At 36.0% G+C, this 24,746-nt stretch overlaps 1 long non-coding RNA gene across 22 annotated transcripts; it reads left to right on the top strand.

Moving 5' to 3' along the window:
- The first annotated feature begins 258 nt into the window (after window positions 1-258).
- LOC147504219 (uncharacterized) lies at window positions 259-2,879 on the top strand. 22 transcript variants are annotated; one of them, XR_015193015.1, is made up of 7 exons: window positions 259-280; window positions 516-909; window positions 1,247-1,318; window positions 1,742-1,803; window positions 1,917-2,045; window positions 2,482-2,560; window positions 2,647-2,879. It is a non-coding gene; the product is annotated as an uncharacterized LOC147504219 (long non-coding RNA). The 22 variants fall into 22 exon arrangements; XR_015193011.1 differs by lacking the exon at window positions 259-280 and having other exon boundaries at window positions 606-909; window positions 1,940-2,045; XR_015193023.1 differs by lacking the exon at window positions 259-280 and having other exon boundaries at window positions 610-909; window positions 1,247-1,326; window positions 1,940-2,045; window positions 2,482-2,555.
- Window positions 2,880-24,746: the final 21,867 nt, after the last annotated feature.

Below are 24,746 nucleotides of genomic sequence, written 5' to 3'. Positions count from 1 at the left end.
TTCCGTCTCGTGTGTTTTTTTTTAAAAAAAAATGGGTTTTTTTTCGGACGGGATGTTAGATTCCGTCTCGCATGATTTTTCGACTTTTTTTCGGTTTTTTTAAAATTTCAGACGGGATGTTTCATTCCGTCCGGAGTGTTTTTTCAATTTTTACGTCCAGACGGAATCCAACATCCCGTCCGAGATATTTTTTATCACCTTTGCATTGCACAGCTTCACCTTGTTTTTCACCGAGTTAGTGAAAAGAGGGTGAATAAGCTGCATTGCAAATGCTCTTAGGGTGTGTTTGGAAGTTTTCCTTTGGAATTGGAATTGAAAATATAATTCCAAAACTTACAATTTTAAGTAGTTAAAATTCAATATATGGAAATCTCAAGTTTCTAATAGAAACTTACAATTCTTTGATTTTGGGGATTTGAGGTTTCTATTCCAGGTGCATAAAAGTTGCCAAACAAATGGTGACTCTTAATTTTCACCTGAATTCCAAAAATCCTGGTTGCCAAACACACCCTTAGTGGCATTCAATTCCGTCGAAAATTGTTTTTCCAGTCTTCCAATTTTCCAGCGCCAAAATTTCGATTACTCAGCCTATTGTTTTGAAATTTGAGTGGAAAAAATCGAAAGAATGTAAAGAAAAGGAAAAAGCCAAACTAAAAGGAAACCCTACTCTTCCTCCCAACCTCTCTCTCTCTCTCAGATCAAAATAGAAGGCATTCCTCTTTCGTTTTCTTTTAATTAATCCTTCTAGTTTGTTTCTATTTTTTTTTTGTTAAATTTAGGTTTTTCGTGTGCACAACATTCTGTAATTGCAAGAGATCAACTCTCCTTTAAATCAGATTGGAACAAAATGAGATCAAAAGACGGGTTTCCGATTTAATTTCCCTTCATCATTCGTTCAACCAAAGCTTGGTAAGTTAATTACAAGGCAAAACTCTTTCATTAAACTTGATTGTAGAAAATTCAGATTGGAAAGTTGTGATTTTTTTCGTTCAATTTCAGTTCCTACACTACCGAACCACAAAAATACATTTGTATGATTTGAATCTGGGTTGCTATTGAAGTAGATCAAGAAAGGGCTTTATTTATTGTAGGTTATATATATATTTTTTAAAGAATTCAATGGCTTGATTCTTAGCAATTTAATAGTGTGGTAGTCTTTTCATAGTAGATATTGCTTGACACCGTGTTTGCATGTGAAATACCTACTACTGCACTCTTAATTTTTGTTGTGTTGTGTCTGTAACAGCTTGGATTCTGGAAGTTAAGTTGTGTGCAAGGCTTCAAAGCATTGAAATGTAGTTGGTTTTGCATTCAATCGGTAAATGGGTGCGAAAATTAAGTTGTTGGATGTTAATAATCTAATATGGACTGTTGGTTATGAATTTTATTTGGAGTGTTGTAGGTACTGTGAGAGTATCAAACTTGAGTCAAATAGCAATGGGTGTTAATACTTTAATTTGAAACAAATTAGGTGCCAAAGGCACATAAGAAAACACTAAACAATGTGAATATGACAGTTCTTATGGGTGTATGCCTTCCTCTGAGGTGTATATAGGCTTGAGCCTACCATTTGTTAGACTTGGGATCTATATATCTATAACGCCTAGCTATTGGATTATTGGTGTTATTTATAATGGATGAATAGGTATTTTATTATTTGGAATATAGGTTGTACGTAGTTTAGGTTGAAGATTTCTCTCTAATTAGTCATATCTTGTGTGAAACTTCCTTGAAGCTCCAGTTTCCGGTAGCAAAAAACTTGCTGAAGATGGACAACTTGTTATTCCTGCTGCTGGGGAGAAGGTAAGTCAATACAGGCCTAAAGTTTCTTACGGCTAGTCGCTGAATCTTATTAGTGATATTTGATCATTAATTACAGTCTCTTGCTATACAATATGATGAATGCATTCTCAAAGGGCCTTGCAAACATGGACTGCAGTGTCCCAGGCAGGGAGCGTCTCAAGGGGGGCACGATGCACAACAAGCGAGACTAGAAGAACATCAATTGGACTTTCCAATGTCTCGGGGAGTGTTCCTTCATTGTGGTATGTACCTTCTCGTAGAAATTCTATTTGTTTGGTTAAGGTATATCTTCTAATCGTGCACGGTGCAAAGATTCTTGGATTTTTTTTATCTTCTATGGTTTAGTATTTCTGTCCGCACTCGGCACAATGTTTAGATAAAAATGGTGTAATACCCTTTTGCCATATCCACATAACTCACGAAAGAAAAAGCATAAAGAACTATCTCTACTTCAATGCTTGTCAAGAAGAAAAGAGTATGTAACTAAAGTATATCGAGGCATGTTGGTATATGTGCAATGGGACATTACGGGTCTGGCTAATTTACTAGAAAGGTGTCTATTGAGTTGGGATTGATATATATATACATATATATATATCTAGTTCCCCACTTTGAATTCCCTATTGATTATTATCTTGTTACAGTGTCTTATTGTTGAAGAACTAAATTTTTGGTCAGGCTGTGATTTTGGATTGGAGAATTTCAGAATTTGACATGATTTCAGTTGATAACTTCGACAACTTTTTGACTTTGTATGGTAATAATGTTAGCATTTTCTTTTTCCTATCCGTTTTCTTTTTCTTTACTCTTTAATGATTCAATATGTATGATTATCGTTTGCAGATTGACTTACACCCAATAAAAGTGGTTTGGCGTTGCAAGAGTTTGCGGAGCTTGACATAATTTATGATCTTTTTGTGAAGACAAAATTCAAAAGAAAACAATGTAACTAGGTGCAATTGCACAATAGACGATTTTATGTTGAGAGTTATGTAACTCTGTTTAAGTTTTAGATTATAACGAACAGTTATTAATTAACACTCATACAAGCTTACTTATTGAAAATTTGTTGGTCATTTAATGTTGTTGTGCTTTTGTTTTTTATATGTTTTCCTTTGAAGTTTAATTGTTGTAGTGAAATTAATTGGTACTGAATACTGTGCAATTATAAAATCAATAATTTTGACCATTAGTGATGCTTTTGGCTACGAAATAAAAAATGTGGCCAATAACAAATTTTTGGCGACGTTTTAAAATGTCAGCAAAACAATCAAATTTTTGAAAATTTTGAATATTTAGTGGGGATTAAAACGTAGCCAAAGCGTTATCCATGGCGATGTTTAAATGAATGTCGTAGTAGGTGTACTATTTGCGACGTTTTAAAATTGATAACAAGAACCAAATTTGGCGATGATTTTATAGCTTTGGCCACGATGGAAAACGTCGCTAATAGGGAAATCTTTGGCGACAATAAAAAATTGTCGCCTAAAAGAACTGCCGACTATAGCTTTACCCACGATGGTGGGACGATGCAAAAAAACGTCGCTGAACACTTTTAGCGACGATTTTTCAATTTTTGGCAACAATTTTTTTCATCGTTGAAAACCCTATTTGTTGTAGTATATCTCATCGCTTTTATTGTCTTTTTCAGATTACAGAGAAATTCATACCACTTATCATAAAAATTGCATCTTAGCACCAAAAGGAGCCTTAATCACGCTTATTATGAAGACCAGAAACTGCTATAAAAAGTGTTGAAAAAGTCAAAGGTCAAAGCTCTCAACTCAGAAGACCAGATATGGAGGTCCTTATCTCAAATTATGGTATTCTCCAAAACCTATCTTGATCAAGAAGAAATCAAAAAGGAAAAGGAAAAAAACAAAAGCATAAAGTAAAGGATGAGAAGTCTCAATTGTAATGGAGAAAACACCAAAAATTGTAAAAAAACAAAAAAAAAAAAAAAAAAAAAAATTGTAATGGAGAAAGGCAAATCAGTAAAAGGCATAGTAGGGGTATATAAACTAAAAGTTAGGGAGAGAGAATTCACCTAGACTTAATCTAGTGTCATGTAGGATTTAATTTGTAGTCTTTTACATTTTCAAGTCATTTTACTTTATTGTTCTTCATTTCAACTTGTTATTTTGCTTTATTTTAATCAATCAATCAATCTTCTTTTGTTGTTCTTTGTTCAATCTATCATTTCAATCCTTTCTTTCAATGTTTTGTGTTATTTCAATCTTCAAATAACTTAATCTTTCAATGTTCTTCATTCAAATAGAAACTAAACAAGTCCTAAACTAAGAGTCTACCTTCCTTCCTTCAACTCCCAACATTTGACCTCTAAACAATCTATGGTGAACCACATCAAAAACAAACTTTGAGATACTCCAAACTAGACTACTTTAAATGGAGTCACCGTCATGGATTGAAGGAGCAAGAGTGCTTGGTTGAGCATTTAAGGAGGAAACACCATTCTCACATTTCCATTTAATATTTTTCTATTTTTCATTGTTTTATTTCACTGTTTTTCTTTACTGACTTACTTTTCTGCAAATCCAAGTTCAAGATCAACATACTAGAGAGGAGCTGAAGCTGTGGACGAAAACCGACAAACTTTGGACGAAATTCGACGCGTGACCGTGCTATAGCCGGAGGGCGACCGCAAGGCCACGTCAGCACACCGAGGTCCAGTTTTTTGCCAGTTCAGTTGTTCTGAGATGATTAGTTGAACTCCAGACCCGAATTTTGTAATAAAGTAGGGTAAACCAGTGGAACTTATTTTTAATAGATAGAGATATAAAGAAAAACGAAATTTTTTAGAAAATATGAGTTTTGATTGATTATATTGTTGAACTTGGGTGAACACTTGGTTGAAGTTCTAAACTTACTAAGATATTAAAGTTTTCCTTGCCTTGAGAAGTTCAAGTATGCGAGGCAAGTCGTGAATCATCGCTCACACACTTTGAATCAACTTGGTAATCAACACTCTAACTAAGTTTAACTCTAGTTAATCTAGATAATCTTTCTTAAAATAGTTAATCTATTAGATTAGTATAGTATTAGTTTAGTTTTATGTTTTGAGCCTTTAAAGGCAAAGTTGTTTAATTATCAAAAACCCAACTTGTGGGCTTTTTAAGTGGGACATTTACTGTAACTTAAAACAGTGTAAAGCTCGAAAAGTTGGGCCTGATTCTTAGATCACGCGCCAACCAACATCGCCTTCTCCTCAAGCAGCGTGTAAGTACGACTTGAGAGGTAAATTCTAAACCTCCTTGAAGCCCACGTAAGAGGATACTTTGTGTGTTCAAGCATGCTTACGTGATTGTCTGAAATTTAATTCCTACACTACAATTTACATTCACGCATAAGACTGAACCCGAGCCACATAACAACCATTGGAAAGTCATTCCCCAATGTAGGTAAATTAGACGTTGCTTGATTCTTGAAGCCCTACACCAAAAAATGAATTAAAATGAATTAACTTGAGCCCAAAGTAGTCACGCTCCTCCAGAAATGGACAAAAGTATAGCAACGAAGATTTAGAGTAATCAGTTACCAAATTTTGGTGGACCAACTACCTTTCTCACTCCCCTCCCCCAGATTCATCATGAGTGAGATTCTTGGTAGCACACCACTTGGTTAAGTGACTGCCTACTCTTCTGAGACGTATAGTAGAGCCATCCTAGTCTTGCGCCCAATTATTCCCTTGAACAGGGCATAGTAAATTATATACCAAAGTATTCAAAACTCCATACTTGCAAAAATGAATTTCGATTGCTTGAGCATACTTTGCATTGTTTGCGCATGTTAGGATAGTTTTGTGGTCTTGCTAAAAGTGCATGATATTGCATTCAGGCACTACAAGTATTAGTAAGAATAAAACTTACTCATGTAGGAGAGCACGTCGTCCTAGACAATCTCCTATTTCTAGTCCTCCATCTACGAAGATGGCCGACGAAGTAGTGCAAGCTGAAAAGCCGCTCTCCAACTTCTACACACCGTTGCAAGATGGGCATCCATCTTGTATACGACTCACACCGCTCACGAACGATTTTCGCATTCCATCGAACGTGTTCAATCTTCTACCCATCTTCCACGGGTTAGAACACGAGTTACCGTACAAGCAACTACGCTGGATACATAAAGTATATAATACTTTCCACCATCCGGGCATCACTGACGATCAGGTTAAGCTATGAGTGTTTCCTTTCACTCTAACTGGTAAGTGTCACGCTTGGCTTCTTTCTCAGAAGCCCGATTCTTTCGATACATGGGAAAAGGTTGTGTTCTCCTTCATGAAGGAGAACTTTCAGCCGAAGAAAATAGAAGTGATAAGAAGCAAGATACAGTTCTTTAGATAGAGTCCAAGTGAGACATTTTTCGATGCATGAGATAGATTCTCTGACCTACTCCATTCATGTCCTCACCATAAACTAGAAAAATTCACTCTTGTCCAATGTTTTTTTTCAAAAGTCTTCTCCTAGAACATAAAGTAACCCTCGACATCATAAGTAATGGTAATTTTTTAGATAGAGGTGCAGCCGAAGCTTTAACCTTTCTTGAAAATCAAGCTGAAAAGAGTACCTATTGGGGCGACATAAACAATTCCAAAACAGCCCAACCCAGTACATCTAAGGCTAGTGATATTTTTTAGGTGAAATCCGATCCAGAAATCAAACCTTTAATCGAAACCGTCACAAAAAATATAGATGCCCTCACAACCAAACAAAAAGATCAAAACTCTCATCCTGTCATGAACATAAATACCTCACCATGCAATTTCTGTCTAAGTGATAAGTATGATTTGATAGTGGTGAGAAGGGTGTTGAAGTTTATCTTAGACTCTTTGTTTAGAGGAAGGTTTGTGATGGATAAAACACTAACTTTTGTAACTCTTCTCTCCTACTTGGCTTTCTGGAATTACTCTCAATCTTAACTTGTATTGAAATGATTTAGAACTTGTATTGAAATGATTAGAAAACTTGTATTGAAATGACTAGAAAACTTGTATTGAATTGATTAAGATCTTGGTTTACACTAAAGCTAAAAGAACATGAAAATGGAAAATAATGAAATAACAATTTAATTTAAAAACATTTAACCTACTCCTAATGACCAAAGATTAGATCTAGGATAATGGTTTCTCTCTACAACTTTGGTTTATATAGGACACCTTTTACAATTATATCCTTCCTTCTAGAAACAAACTTATGGGCCCTTGACCTAAGCCCACATAAGAGAACTCTTGGTTTTTGCTTTAGGTCCCTGGGTTTGTAGCTTTCACTCTTGAGTCCTTGATTCTTTGACTTTGACAGTTGACTTGAATTTTGACTTTGACTTTCCGACAACTTTGCTCCAAAGCTGGAATCTTCTCAAGCAGCGTAAATAGCCATCCTTTCTGTGCTAAACTGCACGTATTAGGAATATGCGTCCTAAATGGCCGGTATCCTGCAAACGGTAGCAAAAGCTATAAGTTGACTGTTCATTAAGCACAAGAAGGGCATATATGAAGCATTGTAAAGGTAATAAAACACACATTTGGGACTGATCAACTACCCCCAAACAGGATTTTGCATGTCCTCAAGCAAAAGATGAGAGAAAAAAAAACTAAGATCACAAATGTGTGATTTATTATATTAATCTCGTTTTGCAGAGTGCGATTGCATTGACCATATGCAACAAGGCCTTAAACCTCTAGGAATTCCCTAGTATGCGAGCTTAAGCCTCGTGAGAGTTTTCCAGAGAAGGTACTCACAAACTTCCTCTATTTAGAACAAAGGGACTTGTTTCCCTATTTATTCTCAGAGGTTTATACATCTCATAAGCGGGGGAATAAAGAAGCGCTCCTTTGAACTCAGAATAATATATATACAGTAGTTTAATCTTCTAAAGATAAACGTGCAAAACATGAGCGGTGAAATGCAAAAGTAGAGTCGTTTCCGAAACTTTTGGAGAGTGTCTTTAAGTTGGGTCCTCACAAAGGTGTGTTGCAATCACAACTCTCTGATAGATTCACTAAAGTTTCGTTTTCTCAAGTGCAGAGGGTACTTATATTCCTCACATACACGAATGACGTCCAAGGAAATCGGGGTTGATTACTCACAATATCCACTTACTATCACACCATCTTTTATTAGGAATTTCGGGGCTAAGGTAATGGTTTAGAAATAAAGGGAAGGGAAAACAAACTCTGATAAGTTGAGAAATTGGGTCTTCAGGATATTTGTAACTAGAGAAGAACCTCGTTTTGTTCTTTGCTTCCGAATTGTGATTCATTTTTTTTTAGCTCTTTGGCTTTGTGACTCCATATGATTTTGAATTTTGGGAGGTCTAACTTTGCTTTTGTTTCTTTTGAAATCTACTCCTTTTGATTTTAAACTTTTGGGAGATTTTGATCATTGAATATTTCCTTTATTTTCTTTATTTTCTTTTTCTTTTCTCTTCTGAAGCTTCTAACTATTCTGTTTTTGTACAATGCCTTCTCTTCTCTTTTTACATTTCATCTAATTCTCAACTCGTTAGCTGGGTAAGCTTTTCATTGTGTGTGGTAACGGTTCAGGGATTGATGGCGAAGAAATAAAAAGGCTTTTAGAATTTGGTAAAGGCTCAAAGGGGGTAACTAGACGAAAAATTATCTTTTTAGGTTTTTAACATTTATTTGGCTATATCGATAAAAAAAAAAAGGGCCTAAATTCTTTCCTAGGATATGGTGTGGTGATCAAGCAAGTGGACGTGTTATCTCTCTATCCAGACATCCTTGTGTCATCACTCAATAATCATTCAGATGAGGCTTTTGGCTAAATTCTCACAGGATATGAAACTTAACTGTTTTAACCTTGGTCTCGAAAACTCACTGCTATATACAATCAAATGCTGATGTATGCCATTCATGAAAAGGTTCAGAAACTATTGTATGTATATTAATCTGTGTTCTAAGAACGAATCTTTACTCTATTGTTATAATGAGACTTCTAAACCTTTTATTCATCATAGAAAAAGGAAATAAGACGTTTGGTACTAAACACAAAAATATTTTTGGTCTTTTCGAAATATTTTAAAAAAGAAAGAAATATAGAAATATACTAAATCTATCTAATATAAGAAATGCTATATAATAAATGCCTAGTTTTTGCAAATGTTACTATACCACCCCCAAACATAAATATGTTTTGTCCTCAAAGTATGAAGAAAAGGAAAGAGATTACCATAGGAACATGAGCAAAAATGACAGTAACCTGTACTCTGTTCTTCGTTATGCAATTATACCACCCCCAAACAAGTTTGGAGCGTGGGTTTATAGAAATAGAACAAGATGTACATGGATTAATTATACTAGGGATTTACGTAATTATTCTACTATGAAATACTTAACATACATGCAGAATTATACTTAGAAGTTAAGAAATAAAAATATGGGAAATGCAAGTGTGTAAACAACTATCTATATGAAATGTGTGTGTGTGTGTGTGTTTGGGAGGTTGTTTTACTCAATCTAAATGTATCTCTAACCATATAGACGGTTTATATAAGAGAATAAAATCATACGTTTATTCAGTATCATTTTGGTTACTTTAAGACGTAAGATTTTAAATTTTTATATCCCCACGTTTTGGAAACTATGGAGAGATATTTTAAGATACTCGAACTCAAAAGCTGTGATTTCTAATACTAAGTTTGAAAACAAAACAAGTGATCTTAGGCAACTTTTGTGTCTACTCTTTATTGAACCCAATCCAGTCAGATTGTGGCTTTAGTTATATGTGTTGTGGGATTTACTGTGCAGAACGTAGTGGGATGGTTTATCTGATTTGATACTAGTGGATGATGGAACTAGGTCTCTTTAGTGGATTTTGGTAGTTTTGGTTAAAATGGGGTGGAACCAATGCTCTATTATGATTGATGTAGGTACTTTGTCCTTGTTTGAATGTAGTTGGTGGTTTGACGAACCCTGGAGGTGGTTGGGTTTGTGGCTTTGGGTGTTGCCTCCATAGTGCATTTGGTATATTGAAAGCACAGACTTCTTGATGGTATGGTGGTGCGCAAGGGACAATTGGTATCTATGTGGGTTAAGCTGAGATAGAATGTGCATGGTGATAGGGGCGACCCTTAGTAACACATAACTGATCCTCAAACCGCCCTTAGAAGAATGGAGATTGCGTACTTCTAAGGGTTGGTCTATGTGGAATCCATTGCCCGCTTTGTTTTTATTTTCGAAAAATCACATGACTATTGATGTATCGAGAACCTTCTATTATAAGAACGGGGAAAAACAAATATTTTTATTAAAGAAAGAACGAAACATTTGTTTTTGGCTTTTTGGTTTTTATGTTCCTAAATTACTATGACAAAAAAATATAAACTATAAAACTACTAAGAGAAATCACTATGACAAAAGTGATCCTCCCAATAGAAGATGCTTGAAAGTAAGTGATTCTAATTGAAAACCTGTTATGGGGTTTGGCTTACCCTAGATTGTGCACTTCCTTGTTTTACAAGAAAGCGAATCTAGTGAAGAAGACTAGCTCTATTGCTAGATAATCTAGTCTCTCCTCTCCTAATCTCTAGTTAGCCCTATTTTGTAGCTATTCTAACCAGAGAGAAAGATAAAGCTCGAAACAATTAGAAATCACCCAATGAAGGAAAAAGTTTTCGAAATCAAGGGCTCCAGCTGCTAACCATCCCACAGTATGGCATGCCAATTGAAGACAAGACATGCTAAACAACCATGAGAGACAACCGTAAGACACCTTCACTCAATCCCCATCGCCCTCGGCTTTGTTTTACATTTCTTCATTATAAAGGAAAGACTACTCAGCGTCAAAGGTGAAGATTGAAAAAAAAAATGCTTATGTAAGACAGAAAACGTAAAAATAGAAAGCAAGGAAATTAAAATAAAGACAGGAATTGTAAATGACATGAATAGAAAAGCTATTCTAAAAAGAAGTGTAAAATAAAGAAAAAGAAAATTGTATACTTGCTCCATAGGGGTATACTACTCAAATCACGAGTAAAAGTGCTAACAAGGAATATGCAAGGTATACATGGACTCAAGGCTCCGACACTTACAGCCGCACACTTCAAGTGGAGTGGTCCGGTTACCTTAATGATGCTCTCCCATAGAATGTATCGAGAAAACACGATGTGTCTTTTATAGTCAAGACTATATTTTAAGTCAGATTCCCCAAGACTATGCATATGAGATGGATGATATACTGTTAACTATATACTAATAATCTAAACAGTTGGGGATCTTTATAGAAAAACATGTAAAAGTATACACCCCCAAACAAAATGAAATGATGCATTTGGAGTGTAAGATGCAGAATGATAAGAGAAAATTTATGCAACCCATCATGGAACTTATGCAGTAATCCGTCATTGAATTGTCCAAGAGAGTATGAGTGTGGTAGTAGTTATTCTTCATAAGGCTTAGATGATGCAACATATGGCAAACTGGATTTTTCAACCACTTGAATAAAGGGATCATCGTATGCTCTCATTCTCTTTTTCTAGCACTTCAATCAATGCGGGGTTTTTCTCAACTGGAATGATAGTCTCGGGAGTTTGTATGTTGGGCAAAGTCTCTTTACTGGGAAGGTTTAGAAAATTATGAAGGATTTCAAAGGCAATTGGCTTAAGTGCGAGCTTGAGGTTTCTTTGAAATGGTTTAGTGGTGCAGTCCCCAGAAATTGGTGGATTTATAATGAATGGAGGTTGGCTTTCGAGAGGTGTTAACTCGAGAGAATGATGGTTGGGTGGTGGTTCTTCATATGATCTCAAGGATTCATGGAATTCTTCATCTAGCTTTGGCGTTTCCACAAATTTGTGGTTTATATCGGCAATATTAAGGATGTCACAAATTTGTTCTATCGATAAGTCTTTAACGGCCAAACTAAAATTAGATCCATTTTCCACTATAGAATTTATATCCTTTTCTCCAGGCACTTCATTTTCTTTGTCCTATTTATCTAGAACTTCATAAATTTTCTCAATGTTATCATCCAATTTTGTCGAGTTACTTTCCAACATAGGTTCTAGAGTTTCTTCTGTCGGAGTGTTCTCATCCATGGGTGTATTAAGACGAATGGGAGAAACTGTAACTTTAGGCATGTAATCATCATAAGAACTGGAATTCACATGATAGTCAGGTGGATGGTGATGGAGTTTTAATTGGTTAGAAATATCAGTATGGGCTTTAGCAATTGGTTTTGTTATAGCAATACCTTGTTCCTCTTGTTGGTTGGGTTCTGGACTGGTAGAAAGAACATTAGTCTCAGACGTGGTATTGATTAAAATAGATTGGAGAGAACATAAGGTATTTGCTATTTGTTGTATTTGAATTGTTTGCTCGACCATTGCTTGATAAAATTGGTATGTGAAACATGGTGGAGTGGAATATGAATTTGAAATAGATGGTGATGTGAATGGTAATGGATTGTTAGTGAACCCATATTCTAACTGACCGGGTGGATATATGAATGACGGTTAACTATTTGTGGTGGAATTCCATGAATTGTCTGTATGAGTAGAAAACTCTGGGGTGTATTGGGTACTATGGAAATTTGAGAATTGAGGTTCGTAATCGTAAGAATATTCCATAGGAGGCTCGAACTCAGTATATGATATGCATTAAGACGCCCAATGATACAGACTACCACAACAAGAACATGGTTCTGGGTTTGCATTGTAATTCCATGACGGTTGCGATGCATATTGATTAGACATGTATGCTCAAACAAGAATGATGCACAATCTGCACAAATTCATTTGTGACTTTGAAAAGTTTGCATGCATGCAATGTCTATAAATTAGACACTATGCCCTGTTTGAATTTAACAGTGGGCGTGAAACTAAGTTTTGGGAACTACACACGTTGAGGGAGAATATCACTACTTCACCAGATGGTGTGCCACCAAGAATCTCACCCATGGTATTTCTGAGGGAGGGGAGTGAGGAAGGTAGTTGGTCCACTGGAATCTAGTAGTTTACTACTTTCTTTGTTCGTGCTAGATGTTTGTCCTGATGGACGTGACTAGATTGGCTCTACTTGGTTGATTTTATCTTTTTAATTTGGTTTATGTAACTAACATTTCACACAACGTCCGTCCTAAAGTGGGTATTAATCCACTTTTTGTTATTTTATGGCTCGGGTTTAGCCTTAGCGTTAAATGTAAAGACGAGACTGAAATGTAAATCACATAATCATCCAAGCATGCTTATTAACACACAAGTATCCTCTTACACTTTGTAGCGAGGAGGTTTAGAAATTATCGCCCAAGGTGTGCATACACGACCCTTGGGGTAAAGGCGACGTGGTGTGGTTGACAAAGTGTTTGGTGTCTTGCGTGTCAACCCACCATTCGAGCTTTTCCTTATGGTTACAAATTTAATCTAATTAAGACCCACAAGTCGGGTTGAAATGTTGGCAATGCCAATAAATTACAATTGATTGCCTTCGTGGGCCTAAAACAACTTTGCCTTCGTGGGCTTAAAATATAAAAGCAGTAAACACGAAAATTAACTACGTTTAACTTAATTAACTAATAACTTAATTAAACAAAATATGTAAAAGTTTGGAAAATGTCTGTCAAAGATTGGAACTTCAATCCCCAAGTTGGGTTGTGATGTGCGCGCGTGGTACTACTCTTTCGTGCCACGCACATCCAATTGGTCCAAGTTGGTTGAATCCCCAACTCTTGGTCACTAAACTTAAACCAAAAGACTAACCTTCCAAAGTTTAAACTATTTTGTGTTTAACCTAATTAATTTTTTTGTGTTTTGTTTTGACTTACTTATATAATATTATCTTAATCTAAACATGCCTAAGCAATAATTAATGAAAACTAAGGCCTAAACATGCTACTAAACTAAATTTTAACTTTTAATCTTGCTGATGGATTACTAATTCATTTTAATTTTTAAAATTCATTTTTAATTGATTTTTTAGTTTTTGAAAACTCATAAACTTGTAAATCTATCTACTTTTTATTTACTAACAGCTTGAATTAAACAGATTATGGTAAATTAAAGTGGGCTTACATATGAAGATTCTAAGCCAACATAATCTTCATCTGGAAAAAACGAGGCGCGGTCGCATGTCATTCGCGTCCGATGGGAAACGGTTCGTGGGCGTGTGTCTCACGTGGACACGGGGAAACGGTTCACGGGTGCGTTTCGCACGCGGGCGTGAGTGTGACAGGTACGGGCGCGTGTCCTTTTTTTCCGTTTGCACTCTGTTTTCTACAGCAAGTTCCAGTGGTTCTCCTCATGCTACTGTCGGGCTCTGTTTGCGCATAAATGTACTGGAAACACACAGAAACGAAACATCAGTAGCGAAAATTTAAAAAAAAAAACTAAAAATTTGAAATGGAGATTGAGAAGAAGGGTTCAATTGTTGATGTTTTTCTCCATCTTCCTCTTTCCATAAGAATCCATGACGATGGCACCATTTGATGAGTATGATTTGATAGTGGTGAGAAAGGTGTTGAAGTTCATCTTACACTCTTTGTTTAGAGGAAGGTTTGTGATGGATAAAACACTAACTTTTGTAACTCTTCTCTCCTACTTGGCTTCTTGGAATTACTCTCAATCTTAACTTGTATTGAAATGATTTAGAACTTGTATTGAAATGATTAGAAAACTTGTATTGAATTGATTAAGAACTTGGTTTACACTAAAGCTTAAAGAACATGAAAATGGAAAATAAGGAAATAACAATTTAATTTAAAAATATTTAACCTACTCCTAATGACCAAAGATTAGATCTAGGGTAATGGTTTCTCTCTACAACTTTGGTTTATATAGGACACCTTTTACAATTATACCCTTCCTTCTAGAAACAAACTTATGGGCCCTTGACCTAAGCCCACATAAGAGAAGTCTTGATTTTTGCTTTATGTCCTTAGTCTGTAGCTTTCAGTCTTGAGTCCTTGAGTATTTGACTTTGACAGTTGACTTGACTTTTGACTTTGACTTTCCGGCAACTTTGCTCCTAAGCTGGAATCTTCCCAAGCAATATGCGTCCTAAATAGCTGGTATCCTGCAAACGGTAGCAAAAGCTATAAGTTAACTGTTCATTAAGTACAAGAAAGGCATATATGAAGCATTGTAAAGGTAATAAAACACACATTTGCGTTCAATATAGATGCCACTTGTCCCTTGATCACAAACCTATCATTACTTCAGCCAGAAGACGCATGTGCGTTCAATGTACCAAATGTACCATGGAGACAACATCCAAACTTCACATGGACTGACATTCCACAAAACCAACCACCTCTAGGTTTCAACAAACCATCAAATACATTCAGACAAGGACAAAGACAAGGTACCTATAACAATCAAAACAGAGCAATGGTTCCATCCGATTTCAACCAGAACTACCAAAACCCACCTATCAACAACCAAAGAGACCTAGTTCCCATTACACCATCAACTAGCGTCCAAACAGATAAGCCCACCGAAATAATGTTATCTTTCATGCAACAACAAAACCAAATCCTAGCATCCATGCAACAATCTCTGAACTTATTAACCCAAGACAAAACCCAGAAAGGTGTGTTCCCATGACAAGCTATTCCAAACCCTAAACCAACAAACATAGCCTTTGAAGCAACAAGTGACGTGAACGAAGCTGGAGCACTAAAAACTCTTTCTTAATCATCCCATCTATGAGTATTAAATCCTTTTTTCCGATGTATTCCTTCTCCATTCCATTCCATTTTTTTGCTTTAAAGGGAATACATCAATAAAGTAATTGGACCCTCCATTTGGAGTGTGTGGTTGTAAGTGTTGGAGCCTTAGTCTACGTATATCTCGCATATTCTTTGTAAAATATTTTTTACTCGTCGTTTGAGTAAGTGTGAACCTATGGAGCGATTATACAATTATTCTTTTCTTTATTTTATATTTATTTTTCAAAAATAGTTGTTTTCTTTGTTATGTTAATGCTAGATTCTCGATACATCAATAGTTATGTGATTTTTCAAAAACAAAATGAGCAATGGATTTTACACAGACCAACCCCTAGAACAACGTAATCTAGGGGCGGTTTGAGATCAATTTTGCTTGCTAAGGGTCGCCTATATCGCCGAGCTATTCGCTCGGGTCAGGATATTCCATGTCTTACGCAGTAAATCCCCCAACTCGCATAGCTGAAGCTCTGTCTGTCTAGATTGGGTTTGCCACAGAGCCGACACGAAAGTTGCCTGAGATTTTCTGTTATGGTTTGTTTTTTATCACAACTTTTGAGTACGAGTTTCTTAAAACATCTCTCCATAGTTTTCAAAACTAGATGATATAAAAATGAAAGTTATACGCCCTGGAGTAACCAAAATGATACTGAATTAACGTATAATTTTATCTTCTTGTCAAAACCTCTATATGGTTAGAGATATATTTTGCTTGAGAAAACCAATTAAAAAGCAAGAAAGAAAAAAAAAAGACGAGGCGTCTCCAAACGAGAATTAAACAAATAAAGTAACCCAAAGTGATACTATTCTCTGTTTAACTTGTACAAATTTTCAAAAAAATTCCTTTCTTAAAAATCTTTCTCCTTTCTTTTAAATCTTTTCCCCTTCTCAATCTCTCAAACTTTCTAAAAACTTTCAAAAATGTCTTTTGTAACAAACGAAAACCCTCCACCTAGCAAGACTAGATGGATAAATTTTAATGATCGTGTGCAAGCACTTCCTAGAGAACTGCAGCTGAAGATATGGACACATATACCGAAAATCATTCCTGGTTTAGGTAAAAGTTCATACGCACGTAAGAGACGAGCTATGAGAGAAGGATAGTACTCGAATTGTCAAACACCAACTTATCTCGGTCTTCAACCTCATAGTGAAAATTTAGTTTTCAAAGTTTTCATGTGCCAGCCACCTGCTCATCGAGCACAGCTGAGGAGAATAATCTAACCATCTGGTTGGGATTGACTCAAGTTTTCAAAAACTTCTAAGTCTTTGGGATCGGACTTAAAACGACCCACCTTTTTTAAATTTCAGTCAAACTTATTCAAAACCCTAAAAAATTAATTAAAATTTTCCTTCTGTTGTCTGTACATATTTTCCTATAGTTCCTTTTTATTTCTTTCCCTCATCTATTTTTTATCTACCGTTGGATGTGAGTGTACCCTATACCGTTATGTTGCATTTTCGATGTTGATCGATTTGATACCTCATGGGTCAAGATCGGTCGAGTAACGAAGTGCGTATCAACTTTTGAAGTTGGCAAGGCATTGAGGACAAGATCGAAATTTCCTTATTTCATTTAGGCTTGGGCCAAAATTTTCTTTTCACTTAAAAGGCACGCGTGAGGCACGTGCCATCAAACCTATTTTGCCCTCCATGACTGATAAGAGCCCAAAACTGTAGTTTTAACCCCTTAATAATCATACTTTTAGACCAATTATGTGAATAATAAGTAAGAGTTAATACTGATTACATGTTTTTATGCATTTCAGGCTTCAAAGTCCATTATGTGTAGAAATGTGCCACTTTAGCTAGATATAGGAGCAATGGTTGGTTGCTAAGGAGTTCTGTGATTAAAGGTCAAGATTCAAGAAGACAAAGCCTTTCTAAAGCCCGGTCAAAGCTGAAAAGTCAAAGTCAACGCGGGCAGAAACAGCACACAAAGTCAGCAGAACTTTCGAAGACCATATCTTTGGACTCAGACCTCGGAATTAGGCCTACCTTATGTCAAAACTACCGGCTCGGAAAGAGCTTTCCAATGGTCTAAGCCTTGACCCAATCAGAGGAGCAGAAGTGGATGAAACATCTGTCGAAGCCAACTGCAGCTGAAGAGCCCATTTTGGACTAAAGAAATTGGGTTTTGGGCCTGATTCTCTGGCCCAAAACATGGCTCCAAGCCCATGCACGATTTTTGGATCTGAAAGTATAAAAACAAAAGCTTAGCTCTTTGTTAATGGTAGATAGTTAGACCTAGATTAAAATTAGATTAGTTAGCCTCCGTTAATGAGTTTTAGAACTTAGTTTTAGAATTTCATTTCTTGTTTTAGATTAATTTCTTGAATCATTGAATATCATTCATTAGATAAATAAAATAGTTATTATTCTTGTCATTTCGATTTTTGTTATTTCAATCTATTAGATCTAGTTTTAATTATTGTTGGTTACCATTTCTTAGTTGTTAATTAGATTTTAATTATTGTTTAATTTAGATTAGTAAATTTGAATCTTGATATTATGTTTAGTTTAGATTCATATAGAAATGGATTGCGGAATGATTCTCGGCTAAACCTCCATTAGAGGGGGTTGAGAAGCCTTGATGAAAGCTTGATTCGATTATCGTTAGAGTCGTCGTAATTTTCTATTCCACTCTAGAAACGATTAATTCGCCATGAGAATGGGTTTAATTGTTCACATGCTAGTTATAAATTGGTAGAAATGTCATGTGTAATTAGGGATTAGGAAGAACCAATTGTTCTGCGTAGCAGTTCAATTCGGATTACGATGATTTGTCGTTAGTGAGTTAAGTTGAGTTAAGGTGGAATCAATCCCCCCTAATTCCTTATTATAGAATCAACGTAGTATTTCCGTAGTTGAATCAATTATAGTTTGTATCTTGTGGGTAGTTGCATCGTAGTATAATTCCCCCTCGTAAAACTCTCATTAGACTTAAGACCGATTAGTTAACTATGAAATCATTCCATGCTAGAGAACTAGGAGTGGAACGAATTTGTTACTCCACTCTATTTCGATAGAATTGAGAGTAGAAACTTTAATAAATATAGACACGTAAATAGTTTTAGTTTACTTACGTTTTGAGTTTCATCGTTCATTTCGTAGGTAAACTCTATTAATTTTATGTTTATCAATGACCGCCCACATTCATCTTCTTCCTTACAAAATTTCCCAACCCTAGCCGCCCAAACCAGCTTGCGACCTCCCGTTCACCCATACACACCGCCACCTAATTTTTTCATAGCCTGCTCTATTTTCAACCCCCATTCCAACTAAAGACCCTAATTTTATGAATTCCTACTCTAAATGGCTCGAGTTCTTAAAATTGTGCCGGAGCAAAATTTTCGCTCTTCAATTCTGATCTATTTGAAATGCACTTCAAGGCTGAGATTAGAAGAAGAGGATGGGAACCCTTGGTTTTGTTGGAAGGTACGGCTTATTCTCCCTCTCTCACTCTTTCATTTTATAACTATATGCTTAGAGGGAGGATGACCGCATCACGGTTGTCAAGGATGGTCGCTCGCTTGAGCTCACCAAGGAGCTGGTGAGTGGAGTTCTGGGGATTCCTATGAAGGCTTATGTTCAGACAGAACAGTCCCCAGATGATAAGAGCCCAAAACTGTAGTTTTAACCCCTTAACAATCATACTTTTAGACCAATTATGTGAATAATAAGTAAGAGTTAATACTGATTACGTGTTTTTATGCATTTCAGGCTTCAAAGTCCATTATGTGCAGAAATGTGCCACTTTAGCGAGATAAAGGAGCAAAGGTCGGTTGCTAAGGAGTTCTGTGATTAAAGGCCAATTTTCAAGAAGACAAAGCCTCTGTAAAGCCCGGTCAAAAGATGAAAAGTTAAAGTCCACGCGGGCAGAAACAGCACACAAGTCAGCAGAATTTTCGAAGGCCGTATCTTTGGACTCAGACCTCAGAATGGGGCCTACCTTATGTCAAAACGACCGGATCGGAAAGAGCTTTCCAATGGTTCAAGCCTTGATCCAATCAGAGGAGCAGAAGTGGACGAAAAGTCTGTTGAAGCCAACTGCAGCTGAAGAGGCCTTTTTGGACTGAAAGAATTGGGTTTTAGGCCTGATTCTCTGGCCCAAAACATGGCTCCAAGCCCATGCACGATTTTTGGATCTGAATGTATAAAAACCAAAGCTTCACTCTTTGTTAATGGTAGATAGTTAGACCTAGATTATAAATTAGATTAGTAGCATCCATTAATTAGTTTTAGATCTCAGTTTTAGAATTTCATTCCCTGTTTTAGATTAAAACTTTAAATCATTGTTCTTTATTGATTAGATAAATAAAATAGTTATGCTTGTCAATTTCGATTTTTGTCATTTACAATTTATTAGATCTAATTTCAATTCTTGTTATCATTCAATTCTTAGTTATTAATTAGATTTCGATTATTATTTAGTTAAATTTCATAAAGTTAGAATCTTTGTAATATGTTGTATTCAATTTCAATGGGAAATGATGGTTTGATGAATCAAGGCTAAAACCTCCATTAGAGGGGTTGATGAAGCCTTGATGAAAACTTAGTTGTATAGTGTAGAAGTGTTGTAGAGTCTATTCCATTCTAGAAGGTCGTGTTTCGCCATGAGAATGGGTGGACGACCTCACATACTAGTTATAATTGGTAGAAATGCCATGTTAATTAGGGATTAGAGCGAGCAATTCTTACCGTAGTAGAACGTAAGAATTGGATTACAACAGTCTATTCTAGGTGATTAAGTTGGATTCGAGGTGGATTCAATTCCCCTCTAATTCTTTATCTAGATTCAAGAACATTAGTATTTCCATATATTTCGTAGTGACATTCAACATATTGCTTTTCATATTGCATCGTAGTATAATTCCCCTTCGTAAAGCTCTCATTAGACTTAAGACCGATTAATTAGACTAGAGAACATTCCATACTAGAGAACTAGGAGTGGAACGAATTTGTTACTCCACTCTATTGCGATAGATTTGAGAGTAGAAACTTTGATAAAAATAGACACATAGAAAGTTTTAGTTTACTTACGTTTTGAGTTTATCGTTCATTTCGTAGGTAGACTATCTATTTTTATGTTTATCACCAGACAACAAGACCATCGATGTGATGATGGTAGAGACACTTCTTGAGGGGGTGAAAAACCCCAAGTTTCACTGTGTGTTTCAGAGTTCGCTACGAAGGAATCAGTTGGCAGTATCTCAGCGGACAGTCTACAACCTGCTAGGCTCAGCCAAGCCTTCTGATATCGGTAAGGCAATGCTCCATATTCTATGGTTTCTTCAAGAGCAGAAGAACAACTTCTGCATCGTCACCTCGTTTAGGAGCAACTCTGTAAACCCAAGAAGTCCACTGCTCCTCTACCAGTGCTGGTCACCAGGATCATGCAGCACTGGGGGTTTGAGGCAACAGACGCCCTAGTGGAGGTCAAAGACGCTACCACATGTCCTATTTATGCCCAATGCATCTAGAAATTTTGGCTTCCACCTGCCGCCAGAGCCGCCGAGCAAGCACGCCCGACTGAGAAAGTGGATTACTTCATTGAAGATGCCACTCGACAGTTTACTCATCCTATGGACGAAATTCACTTCCTCCATGGAGGCCAGAGGATTTTGCATTCGTACCTCCACCAGCTCAGGCAAACACAGGGAAACACCATAGCGGAATAGCAAAACATCATAGCGAAACAGTAGACCCTCAGAGAGGAGTAGTGGTCCTTCCAGCAGGAGCAGCGACATTTTCAGCACAATGTCACTAGAACACTGCAGAACATTAGAGACACACTTTTGCGTAGTGATAGACACGCTAGGACCGAACGTCATCAAGGAGAAGGATCTTCTAGACGTCGAGACGAGTCACGCACGAATTCTGACTAGGCAGCTCCCTAGTGTCCGTATAGATAGTCTATAATGTTTTATTGTTGTTTTATTTTTCTTTATTATGATGTTTAGTATAAGTTTAATTATATGTTTAATATTATATTATGCATGTGTTATTTATTTTCTTGTGGAATTTGGTATATGAGTAGAAGGTAATACAGATACATCATGCCAAATTTTTCCATTTTTCTTTCATACAATTTATATATGTTTTCAAAAATACAAAAACCCAAAAAGATTTCATAGTAGAATAAACCATGTATTTCTCAATCTATATCAAACAACCCACGCCCCAAACTTATTTGGGGGTGGGGTATTTTCATCATGAAGAACAGAATACATGTGTATCGCTATTTTTGCTCATGGTAATCTCTTTCCTTATCTCTTCATACTTTGAGGACAAAACATAGTTCTATTTGGGGGGTGATATAATAACATTTTGCAAAAACTAGATATTTTATATATAGTAAATATAATAGTATATTTCTTATTTTCTAAAAAAATATTTCGAAAAAAGACCAAAAATATTTTTCTGATTAGTATTAAAAAGTATTGTTTCCTTTTTCTAGGATGAATAAAAAGTTTAGAAGTCTCATTATAGCAATAGAGTAAGGATTAGCTTTTCGTACTTAGACTAATTTACATACAATAGTTTATGTATCTTTTCATGAATGACATACATAATCATTTGTTTGTATATAACAGTGAGTTTCCGAGACCAAGGTTAGAACAATTAAGTTCCATATCCTGTGAGAATCTAGCCAAAAGCTTTATCTGAATGATTATTGAGTGATGACACAAAGGATGTCCGGATAGAAAGACCACACGTCCACTTGCTTGATCGTCACGCCATATGCTAAGAGAGAATTTAGGCCATTTTTGGATCGATATACCCAAATAAACGTTAAAAATCCAAAAAGATAGTTTTTCCTCTGGTTACCCCTCTTGCGCCTTCACCACTTCCTAAAAGCCTTTTATTCTTCATCATAAATTCCTAACCCTTTACAACACACAATACAAAACTTGCCCAACTGATGAGTTGAGAACTGGATGGATATCAGAAAAAGAGAAGAGAAGATCTTGTACAAAAACAGATCAGTTAATACTGCAAGAATACTAACCGTGGCTAAAGACCTTTTGCCACGGTCATTGGCTGTTGCTCGACCGTGGCTAATGTGCCTGTGGCTAATCTGCTGCCACGGTTTTTAGCCGTGGCCAAAGCTTATTTTTTGCCCACAATTCTAAACCGTTCCAAGGGCCGTGGCAAATGACTCTTTTGCCACAGCTAGCAACCGTGGCTAATGCTTATATGAACCGTAGGGGTTGCTTTGAGTGTGCTGGATGTATTGTTTGGCCACGGTTGAAGGCTGTGGCAAATGCTTTCAATTGTTTTAAAAAACATTGTTCCAGTACCTTTATATCACACCTGAAGTTCATATCATACAAAGATCTACCATTTCAATAAAAACAAACCCCCGAGAATCATAATTTTCCACAATTTAAAATTTCATATACAATACTTGACATAAATATTTTTACATCAAAGGTACAATTAGGAATCCAAACTTACATAAAAGAAGATAATATACTACTAACTACTCTTTAAGAAATTTGAAAACTATTAAGAATCCCAAACAAAAAATGAAAACATCACCATTTATAGTGCCTAAACTCGGTAGACTGCATTCCTAGCCATCTAAACAATGCCTCAACTGTGTCGGATCAAAGTCTGCATACTTAGGTTCGCTTGGTTGTACCTTATCATCATGTATCCTACCTTAGAGAGTAGGCTTTGAAAACTTAGCTACAACCATATAAAATCAACCATTAGAACTAAAATGACACACCATTCGCACAGAAAATCATGTGATATAGCAAATATCAATTGAAAGAGAAAGCACTAACCATTACGTGTTGTAAAAACGTTGTACAAATTAATCCCAGCCAAACGCTACATCGTAATTAGTCGTTGACTCCAACTTCTTTGCTTCTAAGAAACGACTCCTTCAAAGAAAAGTATAAGTAGAAAAAGTACTAAAATAGTCACTAGAAAATCATCCAACTAACAAAACACATTAATGTTGAAGTTCCATCAAAAGAAGACAGATTATTTAATCAGATACATGAGGCAGATTATTTAATCGTATACATGAGGTATGGACGTATGGTAATCATGAACTCATACATTATCTAAATAAAAGCTAACTAGCTTACACATTCAATTCTAATTAAAACATCGTTCAAGATTTATAAAAGTTCTAAATACTTACCTGAAGTAAGCTTCACTTCTAGCACGACTTTCCCTTAACAACAAACCTTCCATCCAATCCTCACTACAAGCACCAGTCCACTCTATGATTATATGTTGATCTTTTCACTGCCAGCCCCACTTTGGTATATAAGCTTTTACCATGATCATATATATATGGATTAAGCTCCCAACCATACTTCTAAAAGAAATAGAAAACATATCATTGATGCATAAAAGATAAAACTCATAAAAGTCAATACCATAGCATAAGACAACATCTAACAAGCTAGCTATTAATTACAAACAATTTAAGACTGCACATGCCCGACGATGAAGTTGCTTCTCAACTCATACACTAGTAGAAAAAAGGCTTTTTGTGACTTTTTTAAAATGTTATTTGTGATTGTTTTGTTCGAAACGGTCACAAATGGCAAAAAAGGGTTTTTGTGACTGTTTTAAAAAGTTTTTGGTGACGTGCGTTTTCGAAACGGTCACAAATGGTTTTTTTTTAAAGAAGGTGTATATGTGTGGAGAACTATTTGTGACTATTTTACTAAGATAGTTACATATTATCCGACCTTAAGTGACCATTTGACCCAACAAGTTTTTGGTCCAGCGCGCCCACAACTCTACTAGAAAACAATTAATTTGAAACACGACACAGCCACGTTCACTCTCACCTCCCTCTGTCTCCTGCTAACTTTGGATTCGAAAACTTTTGTTGTGTCATAAAATCTTGTGAATTTGTAATTTCACTGTGATAATTTTTGTTTCGAAAAGTTTTCCAACCCTCTCAAAATTTCATCCTTAAAATTTCAGGTTATCTCTCACCCATTAGAAGAAAAAAAAAAGAAAAAAGAAAAAAGAAAAAAAAAAAAAACCCTAGGCTACTACTACTCACTTCGCACTCTCTCCTCCACTGAACCGCCCTTTCTTCTCGCCTCCACCACCAAATATTAAATCACCTCAACCGATGAATAACCCTCCCCAACCGATCAGAGAACCGTTTCCCTCCAATACATGCTTCTTTACTCTTAGAAATTTAGAATTTCTTAATTTGACATCTGCACGCACTACACCAGAATGGTCAATTCCTAACAGTCCATTTTT

Source organism: Coptis chinensis, chromosome 4 (genome assembly GCF_015680905.1).
Source record: "Coptis chinensis isolate HL-2020 chromosome 4, ASM1568090v1, whole genome shotgun sequence".
NCBI classification, from domain to species: Eukaryota; Viridiplantae; Streptophyta; class Magnoliopsida; order Ranunculales; family Ranunculaceae; genus Coptis; species Coptis chinensis.
The sequence above is the reverse complement of the archived record's forward strand: the minus strand, read 5'-3'. Positions and strand labels throughout refer to the sequence as shown.